The sequence below is a fragment of the Silene latifolia genome, chromosome 7 (genome assembly GCF_048544455.1).
Source record: "Silene latifolia isolate original U9 population chromosome 7, ASM4854445v1, whole genome shotgun sequence".
Lineage (NCBI taxonomy): Eukaryota > Viridiplantae > Streptophyta > Magnoliopsida > Caryophyllales > Caryophyllaceae > Silene > Silene latifolia.
This window is the reverse complement of record NC_133532.1, coordinates 45,228,430-45,242,501: the sequence shown is the minus strand read 5'-3', so window position 1 is coordinate 45,242,501 and position 14,072 is coordinate 45,228,430. Positions and strand designations below refer to the sequence as shown.

General features: G+C 37.4%; 1 non-coding gene across 1 annotated transcript; it reads right to left on the bottom strand.

Annotated features, from left to right (window-relative positions):
- Nucleotides 1-11,399: 11,399 nt before the first annotated feature.
- Nucleotides 11,400-11,506, bottom strand: LOC141593760 (small nucleolar RNA R71). Its single transcript, XR_012521827.1, has one exon. It is a non-coding gene; the product is annotated as a small nucleolar RNA R71 (small nucleolar RNA).
- Between the last annotated feature and the right edge of the window lie 2,566 nt (nt 11,507-14,072).

The window sequence follows — 14,072 nt, the reverse complement described above, 5'->3', positions numbered from 1 at the left end:
GAGAGATCTCAAGGCACAAGGTCGATGTCTCACAAACATCTCCTTGCTAATGAACACCACTCCACCTTATCCAATCCTCCCCAATCAAACAATACACACACAATATAGATAACCTCACAATCATATTGAATAATCAAGTGAACTCTACTCATACCATAACCCTAATGATGCCATAATAACCATGTTACCACAATTCACCTTAATCATGCCTTAATTACCATTACTATCAAGAACGCTCAATTAATGTAACATCCACTAAAATACATGCAAGCAACTATAATATTGATACCGAGTAGAAAAATCCTACCTCTAGCAAAGTCTCCACAAAAACAAGCAAGAATAAGGAAAGAAAGTCAAAACTCCTCCTTTATGAAGTCTCCACCTACAATTAGTGGAGTCTAATCTATTACACCATGTACTAAGATAATAAATTGTGGTTGCATTAAATACTACTATCATTAATTACCCATAATTCAACCCAATTACCAAAAACCCCCAAATCCTAGGGTTAGGGTGTCTTAAATGAAAGTATGGAAAATATAAAAATAAAATCATGATATTACTCACCAATTGATGATGAATAAGAATATGTAACAAATTCTCTAAGATTCCTCCTAACAAAGTGTAGATCTAAGATTTGAAGATAAAGGATTGTAGAGAGAAGTGGGGGGGGGGGGGGTTAGAAAGATGTTTTTAGAGTTTAGAAATGAAGGAAACACTGTTCATAGGCCTTATATGTCAAGCCCAACAAGAAAATTTAGGCTGGCGTAGAAAACTGGGCTAAACCCGATTTACTAGGTTGAGTGGCCATGGCACTCTACCCAGACCTGCATTCCACAACTCAGTCGATCAGCTCTACTCGATCGAGTAGAGGGGCACTCGGTCGAGTTTTCCCTTACACTCGATTCAGTGGGTCACTTCGACAGGAGGGGTATTACAATCCCCCCCCCCCCCCTCCTTAAAGAGAACTTCGTCCCCAAAGTTCACATCCATTCCTCGTTCATCTCTTCTTGCCCAACACTCCACAACAAAACATGCTCCTACGGTTACCCACAAGACAACAAGGTACAACTAGTGACCTAATTCTCAACCATAAGATGAAATGAAAGACTCAACTAGATAAAGGACTTTTACTTGCGCGCGACGCTCTACCCTCCTAAAAAGAAGGTTATGACCTCGTAACCGGACTCATACCTGCTCAAAGAGATGAGAATATCGCTCTTTTATGCTTTTCTCTGCCTCCCACGTTGCTTCCTCCATCTTGTTATTTGACCAAATAACTTTCACTAGCACTGTTTCTCCGTGCCTTGTCTTCCTTACTTTACGATCAAAGATTTCCTTAGGAGTCTCGACATATTATAGCGCATTATCCAACTTGATGTGTTCCACCTATAGTACATGAGTCGGGTCTGTCACCTACTTCCTTAGTTGTGATAATTGTGCACCCTCTCAAGTATCGGTGGTAGTGCCAACCGATACACCATCTCTACAACTCTATCCACGATTTCGTAGGGACCTATGTACTTAATGTCTTAGCTTGCCCTTCTTGCCAAATCTCATCATCCCCTTCACAAATGATACTTTCAATAACACTTTGTCAACTACCTCAAAAGAAATGTCTCGGTGATGTAGATCCGCATAGCTCTTTTGTCGGTCTTGTGCGTCTCTCATCCTTTGTCGAATCATGTTCACTTGTTCAATGGTGTCTTGGATCATTTTTGGTCCTAGCACCACCGCTTCGGCACCGTCATCCCAACAAACGGGACTCCTACACTTTCTTACATATAGAGCTTCAAAAGGTGTCATGCCGATTCTTGCAGGGTAACTATTGTTATATGAAAACTCGATTAAGTCTAGCTTCTTTTCCCAAGTACCTCCAAAGTACATAACGCAAGCCCTCAACATGTCTTCTAGAGTTTGTATCGTCCTTTCCGTTTGTCCATTCGTGGCCTGGTGGAACGAGGTACTCAACTTTAAGTTAGTTCCCATCGACTTTTGCAACACTACTACAGATACAGGCTATAACAACGGTTAAAAACCGTTGTTATATAAAAAAGCGAACGTTGTTAAAGCGTCAGTTGTAAAAGATTTTAACAACGGTTGGTTTTCTTAAGGAACCCGTTGTTAAAACTATTAACAACGGTTTTAAGTATAAAAACCCGTTGTGGAAAGTGTGACTCAATTTTGGTGGGAAAGTTATAACAACGGTTGTAATATACAAAACCGTTGTTATAACTAAAGACAACGGGTTGTTTCTCAATAACCGTTGTTGTTTGTTTTTAAAAAATAAAAAAAAATTAAATTAAATATTACTAGATGCATGCATAATTATGGCCCGTTATAATTCCGATGCATGCATTATTACTGCCATCCCTGTGCATATGAATGGACAATATGGAATGAGAAGGGTTACAATAAGATTTGAAGCAGCAGAGAGAGATATGATGATGATTATGGAACAACTTCCTAACATATATTAATTAAAAAACAACTCAAACCACACATTACTTAGTATAAATACATGCATCATCTCAACTACCATTCCATTATCTCACTATCTCCAAACCCTAACTGCTAAAACAAACTCCAAACCCTAATTAATCTTTCAAACAAACTCCAAACTTCATCAACAAAATGAATGATATCATCCTTAAGACTCTTACTATGATCGAGAACAACAACAATTTCATCCGCCAGTTGCTCCACATTGAGGACAGTTTCAGGAGCTACCTTGTGGATGCTCGATCCGTACTCAAGGACGCCAAAAAAGATGGCTTGACGAGAAAGCGGCTTGTTGCGGCGGTATGACGATATAGCAATCACGAACGGAACCTCCAAATAGCTAAGGAGGAGAGGACGGATATCATAGAAGAGAATAAGACTCTCTATGAAAATATAAGAATTGCATTTTTATTAATGTAATTTTTTTAATTTATGTATTTATATATATATATATATATATATATATATATATATATATATATATATATATATATATATATATATATATATATATATATATATATATATATATATATATTAATTAAATAATTAAGTTTATCATGCATTCCTCTCTATCATCTTGCTTCTTCTTTGTTTTATTTTATTTAATTTGTTTTACTAGCTAATTAAGCGAATAATACTTAGAGAAATAACATAATGATCGATAAAAACACATACATGCAAATGAAATAATTAGAAAAAGAAAATAATGATGATGAAAGACGATGAAACCAACAGTGAGGGCGAGATTTACCTGATAATTAGAGAAAGTAAGAGACGATGAAATCAACAGTGACGGCGAGATGATAAAGCGACGATGAGAAAGAGAGAAAGAGACGATGAGAAAGTGTGTGTTTTGTGTTTGTGTTTGTGTTTGTGTTTGTGTTTGTGTTTGTCTGTGTCTGTGTTTGTGTTTGTGTTTGTGTTAAGGTTTGTGTTTTGTGGCTGTAGCTGATCTGTGTTTGTGTGGTTTATAGTATGGAAAGTATTGACAACGGTTGTTAAACAAAAACTGTTGTTAAAATGTTTTAACAACGGTTGTAAAACAAAAACCGTTGTTAAATAAGTTTTAACAACGGGTTTCAAAAATAACCGTTGTGATTACTTTTCACTAACTTAGCGCCAAATTATTAACAACGGTTGTGCATGTTTGACCCGTTGTTAAAACTTATAACAACGGTTATATAACCATACCCGTTGTAATTAATTTTAGTAAAATTCGCGCCATACATTCTACAACGTCTATTGTGATTTTCGTGAATAAGAGTTGTTAAAGGGGCGTTGTAGTTGCTTGGATTTGTAGTAGTGCAACTCTTGCCAAAACCTTGATAGGAATCTAGAATCTCTATCGGACACGATGTCCTTCGGCACTCCATGCATCCTTACTACATCCTTCCTATAGGCATTTGTTAACTTGACCCGTATCATGTTGTTCCCTTTTGGGGTCTTTGGTAAGGCTACAATGAAGTCCATAGAAATATACTCCCACTTCTATTCCAGTATCTCCAAAGGTTGTACCTTGTCTTGCGGTCTCTTGTGCTCTCCCTTTACTCGTTTACAAGTCAAACTTCGAGAGACAACCTCCGCTACTTGCTTTTTTATGCCTTGCCACCAAAACGTCTTCTTGAGGTCTTTATACAACTTTTCACCACCCAGACGTATCGAGTAAGGTGTATTATAGGCCTCTTCCATGATCCTCCTCTTAAGGTCGTCGTCATTAGGAATACACCATCTTCCCTCGAATCGAAGACTACCATCCTCATGTACACTAAACTTTGAGTTCCCACTTGTCCCATATTCTTCCATGTACTCCTGGATCTTTGGATCTTCTAGTTGCTTCTTTCGAATCTCATTGTACAGTTCCGGCTCTAAGGTGAAGTCACTTACAGCATCCCCCTTTTGTATCATATGGATTCCATCTTTCCCACTTCTTCCTTCAATTTCATCATTGATAAGGCGGTACAAATGGAATGCACCGACTTCCTACTCAAGGCATCGACCACCACGTTGGCCTTCCCTTCATGGTACACTATTTCCATGTTGTAGTCGTCGATCAACATGATCCATCTCCATTGTCTCATATTCAACTTCTTTTGGGTGTAAATATATTTCAAACTCTTGTGGTCGGAAAACACTTTCAAGGTAGCTCCATAGAGATAATGCCTCCAAATTTTCAATGCGAAGACCACGACCCAAATCTAAGTCGTAAGTTGGATAGTTCTCCTCATATGGTTTAAGTTGTTCTAAAGCATACACGATAACCATGCCCTCCTGCATCAACACACACCCGAACCCATTCTTGGAAGCATCGGTATATACTTCTAGATTTTTAATTCCATTTCGTAAAGTCAAGATTTAAGCGGTGATCAAGCGTTCCTTTAGTGTTAGGAATGCTGCCTTACAACTCCCGTCCCACGTGAAACGATTCTCGTTTCTCATCAAAGCGGTTAAAGGCCTTGCTATCTTGGAGAAGTCCTTCACGAATCTCCAATAATAACTGGCCAACCCCAAAAAGCTTTTTATTTCCGCCACATTCTTGGGTGACTCCCACCTTGACATGGCTTCGATCTTACTTAAGTCTACCGCCACATATTCCTTGGATATCACATGCCCCAGAAAGGCAACCTTTTCTAACCAAAATTCACACTTGCACAACTTGGTGTAAAGTTGGTTGTCTCTCAAGTTTTGTAACACTATCCTTAAATGCTTTTCATGCTCCTCCTTTGTCTTTGAATAGACTAATATGTCATTGATAAACACCACCACGAACTTGTCCAAGTATAGACTAAAGACTCGGTTCATCAAATCTATGAAAACCGCAGGAGCGTTGGTTAGTCCAAACGACATCACCACATACTCATATTATCCATATCTAGATCGGAAAGCGGTCTTGGGAATGTCCGCATCCTTGATTTTCAATTGATGATAACCTGATAGCAAGTCAATCTTTGAGAACACCCCGGCTCCACTCAATTGATCGAATAGATCATCTATCCATCGCAATGGATACTTGTTCTTGACGGTGACACGGTTCAACTCTCTATAGTTGATACACAAATCTCATGGTGTTGGCCTTCTTAATTACAAACAAAACCAGTGCTCCCCACGGGGACACACTTCGTCTAATATACCTCTTGTCCAACAAGTCATTTAATTCTTTCTTTAATTCCTCCAATTCTATTGGACTTATCCGGTAAGGGGCCTTAGAGATAGGTCCCATCCCCGGTTTGAGTTTCACATTAAACTCGACGGCTCTCTTGGGAGGTAATCCCGGTAGTTCTTCCATAAATACATGTTAGGTTCATAAACTCCTACTAGACTCATCTAATTAATTTATAAATTACCCATAATTTATATTTATGTGGATCTAGTTCCATGCAAGATTAAATGAACAAAATAAAGGATAAAATCATATTTCTTACTTACAATATGGACGAAATTTGGGCACAAGTGTAGTACTCCTTCCTACACTTAATCTTGAGCTTAGAACATTAGGATGATCCTCCATGAACTCAAACTTTCAAATTAGAAAGTCTCCTCTTGTTGCACCCAAGATTCATCATAAAACTCTAGTAAAATTATTAACTAGATAACGTTTACTAGAACCTTAAATAATTAGATGTAATGTTATTTTTCATTACTACTATAGTATTTTAGAGATTTGATTATATCTAGAACAAATAATATACAAAAAAAATTTTATTAGAGAAGGTGAGAAGGAGAGCATAAGAGATTTTCTTCTAATAAAAATGAGAACCAATCTCATGATAATGTGGGGAAGGGGGTGCCGGTTTTGTCCCTTGGGAAGGGCAAGCCTACTCTTGCGTTTTATCTTTTCAAAACATTAGGGTAGTTTTAGTGGAATAGATGTGATGATTATGTTTATCCCATAAAAATAATCAACTTCACAAACCCCTAACACACTACCTATAAAACGAGCTCCCACACTTAAAATGGACTCCATTTTATTTTTGTCATTTGTCATTTATAATATGTTTGTGACATGTGACATGTAACATTTCTTTAGTAATATAAATGCATATTTAACTAATTAAATATCATTATATATATCTAATAAATTACAATTAACAAATTAAAAAGAAATTCACAATTACATGTATATAAAATGGGTCACATTAAGTCTAGTTAATATAATCTACAATATTTTGCAATTACGATTAACTAATTACTCTTATCTCAAATGTTTCATAAACATTAATCAATTTTAGTAATATAACATATTAATTACTAAATTGAATGTTATTTAATCACATTACAATAAAATATATAATTCTCACTCACAATTGAAATTTGTTCAATTTAAGGAATTAATTAATCTGTATCGACATACAATCAATTAACTTATCAGTTAAGGGAATTGTCCTATAGGAAAGACCTTAAGGGATCAACTGATCAACCATCGTCAAATGACCGTAACGTCAAACTCTAGTTAGCCAATCATTACCGATTAATGTTGATCAGTTGACTATATAATTAAATCATCTCTTATGTATTCTTATTATGAGATTTGGTAATGTGATCGCACTATTGTTGAGGACATATACTCCAACAATCTCCCACTTGTCCGAGACAAGTGTGTGTCAGCAATTCTCTTGTCCTATTACATCATCTCCCACTCAATGCAAGGTGTCTTGTAGGTCGTACTTGCATTTGATCATATCTTGAGTGGTTTCCTCGATCTGGAGAGTAACTGTCTGACCGGAATTATCTACCGTAGATACCTTTCGAGCGTGGCCACGCATTTTCAGTTCACTACTCATCGAGTGGCCTTGAGATTTTAAATAACCCTGACAAGGGGTGGACAATTCCTATCGCACTGCTCTCTTCGAACAGCTACAACTCATCATGACCCAAAAGATGCCCATTTGACCTCAGTTACGAAAATCGTAGAGCATGAATCAAAGTCACTCAGAAACTGTGCCACCTTGGGTGAATAGTCTCTAGTCAAAGAATCGACTCATAAGAGTACTATAGTAGCTCTCGCCATGACCAGGCTGTATATGAATTATAAGAACTCTATAAGCGGTCACTGCCCGACAGAGTGTCCCATACAGTCTGCCTATGTGATCGACTAGCCATCCCATATGACTCTGTGACACTTGAACTTGCCATAAATCGCATCACACTCTAGTCACTTCAAGACGTCACCTCATATAAGAAACTAGGGGCTAATACTATGTTAATCCAGTTCACTTTAATAGGGTTCAACGTTGTCCTTACAACCTATTTGGATATAAAAAAGTAATAAAAGAGTTTTTAATAAAACTCAAACGATGAATGCATTATCACATATGTAAAATTGATACAATATCAATTACTCCTTAATCTATAATCTATAATCCATACTTAATATTGTATATAACTATACATCTCAACTCAATTAAAATGGCATGACTTATCATGCTTAGCCTATGAAAGGCCTTGGTTAGCAAGTTTTTGCAACATTTTGCACTTTCCTAACCTCACTATATACTAATTTCCCTTTTTATGTATAATCTTTATTATAAAAACCTTTTGAGTATGTGTCTAGATCATATCTAGACATAGGCTCTCTGGCCTTGGAATAACTCCTACTATCCTTACAGTGTATTGGGATAGGACCTTTGGTTATTGGACCGAACTACCATAGTTCCTCCTATTCATAAAACCGAATCCTAATATTATCCCTTCCTTCTTGCATATCTCATTATTGCAGGTGTACTCAATTTCCGTTATGTATATCTCATTGTTCAACTGCCTAGGACGTTTCTAGCATATATCCTCCTTAAATATTATAGCCAAGATGGTTCTCTAACCATCCTTATGTGTTTAGAATATGATTTTTGTGTAATTCCTTGCACATAAATCCATCTCATTTCTAAATGCTTAGCTTCATATCTTTAGTAATTCCTGAGTACTAACTAATGAACTATGTGGCTATATAGAGACTTCTCTCAAGGATTCGATTTATAACTTCTCATCATACTCTAAGTATACGATGTTTAAGAATGGTGATACATCTTAGCGTAATGAATTAATCCCACAGCGGAAGCACGTGGATTCAATTTCTACATGTTCAATACTTTATAGGTCTGGATACTTTAGAGATGTATTATTCTTCTCCCAAGTCTTCTATCATTCACAATGATCAATATGTCCCTTACACATAAGACTAGTAACACCACACTTCTCCCACTAAACTCCATGTATAAACAGAACTACTCGACAATTCGATAAAAGTTTACCACATGATCAAAACATACAATTCAACTCTTCTTCCTAAGTTTTCATCCTACCTTAGGATAGTTGCGATTTTCAAAACTCATGCAAGATGATTTTAAAATCCAACAGTCAAATAATATTATTAAATCCAAATTTAATGAAGCGTTGCAATTGATGTAAACCTCTTACCACCAATCAACCAAATTATGGAAACATCTTAATGTTTTTGTTCAGTTCGGACTTTTTGATGTGACTCATATTTGAGCATATTTAGTCCCCGAATTAGCCTTGTTCCTATGCTTTTTAGTGCATAATTGGGTCATTTACTATCTTTAGTTTCCCATTTTGCATATTCTTTGAGGTTTTGTTTCCTTGGTAGGAGAGGAGTGCAAACCTTGCATTTTCATGGCAAAATAGAGCTAAATTGATCGAATTCAATGACCAAGCATCAAAGGGAAGACGATACTAGAAGGCCTATGTAGATAATAAAGTAGATTGGGCAATGATGAAAGGATCCTTGCATCCTCAACAAGATCCCCGAGGATTGTTGAGGAAAGAAGAAAAGAGAAGTGCCCGACCTAGGATCCGAGCGGCTCCCTGCCAATCCGAGCGTCCCGATGCCAAGACGCTCGTCTTGAAGCCAACCAGTCCGAGCGTCTCTCCCCTGATCTGCTCGGATTCCCTTCCAGACTCCACTGTGTCTACTGCCTAGACGCTCGGGACAAGCATATTCTTTGGGGACTAGCAAAACGGACATGAGCATCTCCTTGGAGAGGAGCACTTCCTCAACTTTTCTTAAGAGTCTTAATAGTCATTTAAGCCCTTAGTAACCCTAATCCTTGTACCTAATCTTTAGTATAAATACCCCATTGTACTACTTAGATTACCATCAAGTCTTAATACTCTTTTATCTCATCTTAATACTCTCTTAATCTTGTAATAAACTCTTAAATTAGCATTAATACAAATCTCATTTCTTAATCTTTCTTTAATTTCTCTATTGTTCATCATTTATTTTGGGTAATTAGAAGATTATTTGGGTTTATTCGAAGGATTGACAACCTTCCATCAATCATCAAGTACTTCTATTATTCTTTGCTTTATTATTTGGAATCATCTTTATAGGTATAATTCTCTCTTAATCCCTTTTTAATTATTGCTAATCATCTTCATTTGTTCATCATGTTTTGCCTTGCTAGTATGATTGACAACCTTGTTAGCATGTTAAACTTGATAATGAGTGAGTAGTTTCCTTAACTAGGGTTAATGGGGAATTAAGGGAAACCAACATGGGCAAAGATTCATACTTAATCTAATATGTTTTCATAATTAATTTGTTGGCTTGTTGTAATTCCAACTTATGCACATGTTATGTTTGATGAAATGCGAGCCTATGAATCCTTGCATTTTTTTACCCATCACCTATCTTTTCAATGAGACTTGTAAGACATAAACCAACTTAAGTCTCATTAGACCATGCATATAGTTGGATATGAAGGATTAAGTCGACTTGTAGATGTTATACAATCTAATCGATTAGGCTACGGGACCCAAACCTTCTTAGGGATTGTAAGACATAAACCAACTTGATCCTATCACAACAATAAGTGCTTGCATCTAGTAGAAAATATGTTTGTATGATCAAATCCCATGAATCTCCTATGAACCCATGACACCCCAGTGCTTTTAATCAATTGTTTACATCTCATTTTAATCATCTTGCTTGTTTTCATTACTTTATTTACAATGTTGATTAGTTTAGTTGATCTCCTATCTCAACCCAAATTGTGACACCCTTAGACACAACCATTTGCAATCGAAAATCCTACATCAATACCCGTCCCTTGGGATCCGACCTTTACTTACCTCTTTACTAAGAGTAGAGTAGTTTGTGAAGTTATAAATATTGTTTTGTCCAAGACAACGTTTGACGACAAGTAACAAAACCGACGAACCAAAAATGGCGCCGTTGACGGGGACGGTGTTAACTTGATTTGATTTTCTTGGATTGTTTTTAGTTGTGTCTTTGTTTACCTTGGGGAAGTCAAACTCCTCAAGGTTTGTTCTAATTGTTTTCGAGTTGTTTGATATTTTGCATGTTTAGGAGATCACAAGGTAACTTGTTACCCATTGATCTTGAAATTGAAAGAACTTTGACCAACAATAGAAGACTTGCTAGAAATACTTTGAGAGGTATTGGTGAGATTGTGGACATTCAACCAAACAATATTGAGTTTACCAACCCTTTTCCAAGAGAAGGAGAGGATAACCCAACACAAAACCAACCACAAAATCAACCCACAATGCCTAAATTTTCATCACATTCCGTACCAACCGATGAGAACCTACCAAATGGTACTCCTACACCACAACACTTAACCGGTAATTTCATTGCAAAATCCACATTTATACAATTAGTTGAGAGAAGTCAATTTGGGAGGATGCCTAGTGAAGACCCTCATTCTGATATGGAGACTTTTTATGACTACTGTGATGCGATTTCTCAAACTGGATTTACTCAAGACCAAATTCGATGGGTCTTATTTCCTTTTTCTTTGATTGGTTCCGCGAAACAATGGTTGAAGAGCCTAGATAAGGCTACTCTTTGTATTGACTCTTGGAAGAAATTGGCACTTGCTTTCTACAAAACGTTCTATCCTCCGGAAAAGACTAACATGTTGAGAGCCCAAATCACCGGGTTCAAACAAATGGATGAGGAATCTTTGTATGAAGCATGGGAGAGATTCAAGGATACTTGTAGATCTTGTCCACATCATGGACTTAGCGAGTGGTTCGTTGTACAACAATTTTGGAATGGTCTATATGAAGACTCCCGAAACATTCTCAATATGGGATCAAATGGTATGTTTACCGAAGTTGATGATAATCAAACATGGAACAAGATTAAGGAAATGGCAGTCCATAACTCACAATATAGTAGACCTCAGAAGGCTACTAGAGGAGGAAAGCATGAAGTGGACTCTATTACTCAATTGGGTGCTCAACTTAGTGCTCATATTGACACCATTAATTTGAAGTTTGAGAAGGCTATGGCTAAACTTGAAGAGGCCTCCAAATCACCTAAGCAACATGTTAATGCCATGGTGGTATCTTCATCAATTCCAAGTGGAGTACGTGAGAGTTGTGGAACTTTGGGACATGACCAAAGTGAATGTAGGGGAACAAGTGAACAAATGAATGCTTTCCAAGCATACAAGAGTGGTACCCCTTATTCCAACTATTATAATGAAAACACCAAATTCCTTCCCAACCAAGCTCAAAGACCCTTTTACAATAAAAACCAAAGTTATCAAAATCAACCTCCATACAATCAAACAAATGACCAAGGTTTTGATGTTCAAATAGCGGTCCTTCAAATGCAAAAAAACCAATAAGAGTTTTTCACTCAAATGCAAAAGGATAATCAAGCAAAAGACATCACCATCAACAACATACTAGCTCACACAAAGATGTTGGAACCCCAAATGCCTCAACTAGCATCTTCTAGTTCATAAAGACAAAAGGGGCAATTGCCACCTCAAGGTAATCCCCCAAGATAAGAGTCGGTGAGTGCCATCCATTTAAGAAGTGGTACAAGGTATGAAGGGCCGAAGAGGTCCGTTGATGAAGATGTTGTGAATGCTAGTGACAAGGAAAGAGTTGAGGAAAACTCTAGGGAAGAAGAACCCACCATTCAAGAAGTTTCAAAGAAGGATGAAGAGAATGCTAAAGAGAGGGAGCCTATTGTGATTCGACTTCCATTTCCAAGTCGTCAAGCTAAGCCTAAGTTTAATGAACAACTTGGGAAGTTTATGGAGATCCAAAGAGCAAGAATGTTTCAACAAGAATGAGAGCTTGAATATCTCACCACCACTCATGACAAGAGAAGAAGAAGGCCTCATTGGCCATAATGACAAGAAGAAATAGGAGTTGTTCTCATCAACTCATGATACTATTGGGGAACAAGTAGACGAAGTATGCGGTATTTGGGATGATGAGTTTGAAGGGATATTCAATCCTTATATTTGTAATGCTATAATCCAAGACCACAATAAAGAACAACATGTGCAAAGGTCTATTGAAGATCTTTATCATAACAATGAACAAGCTTTCGAATACTTCTTCAAGGTGTTGAGCAACATCAACAACACCTTGGCTATGCCCCCTTGACATCTCATACATGGATGAGAGTTTGGTGGAGTCCTCCCTAAACCACCATTTGTAAATATTCTAACCCCTTAACTTGCATTCTACTTATTGTATTGCATTTTTGTCAATTTTGGATTTGTATTTTTATGCCTTGGTCAAGATTTTCATTTCGAGAGAGAGAGAGAGGGAGGGACTTAAGTGTTTATTGATGTGTAGTGTTTTGACATAGTGTGGGGATAGCAATTGCCTAGGCTATCCAAGCCTTCGTAGCGCTCCCACAATGAAGACCAAAGGAATGTAAAGTAAATGACTCGGGTTTTGAAATACCCACGGGTGGAACTGAATCCGTGTGGTATAGGGGAAATCCGAGCGGCCCAACAACAATACGCTCGTCCTGAAGAAAATCCGAGCATCCTGGGAAGAAGACGCTCTTCCTGGGAGAGCTGGAGAAGAAAATTTTTGATCTGACTGAAGATCCGAGCATCTCCATATAGAATCCACTCGTCTCGTCAAGACACTCGTCTTACAGAGGATCCGCTCGTCCTACTGCTGGTAAAATTTGGGATTTCTCCCTGACAAGGAATCCGAGCGTCCTCAAGCAAATTCGCTCGTCCTCATCAGAACACGCTCGTCTCTGCACGGTCTTAGTTTCTGAAACAAGCTGAAACAGAATCCGAGCGTCTCGACCCAGATCCGCTTGTCTCCCCTGCTGAATTAAAAAAAAAAACGGGATTAAAACCCCCCCTTTTCCCAATTCATTTTACTCATTAAAAACACAAACACATCTCCAAAACCTCCAAAACTCTCAATCCCTCCATCCACCAAAATCAATTTTCTCAACCAAATTTACCCAAATTAATTCCAAACACCCTCAAAACTCAAACAAATCACTCCTTTGTCAACAACAAGCAATTAAAAAACCAAAATCCTCAAGGTTTGAATCGATTTTCTAGGATACAAGGATAAATTCAAAAAAAAAAATCCTAAATCGATTTGGGTCTTATTGAAACTTGAGGAATTCAAGCAAATTTTTGGGTGTTACTACATACAAGGAGAAGATGGCTAGGACAATAGCTGGAAACAAGGCACTTCAAAAGAAGAATCTCTCAAAAAGGCAACAAGCTCTACGAGCTCTACAAGGTCTACAAGCTTCAAAAGCTTTGGTGGTTCAAAGTGCAAGGATGGAAATTCAAGAGATT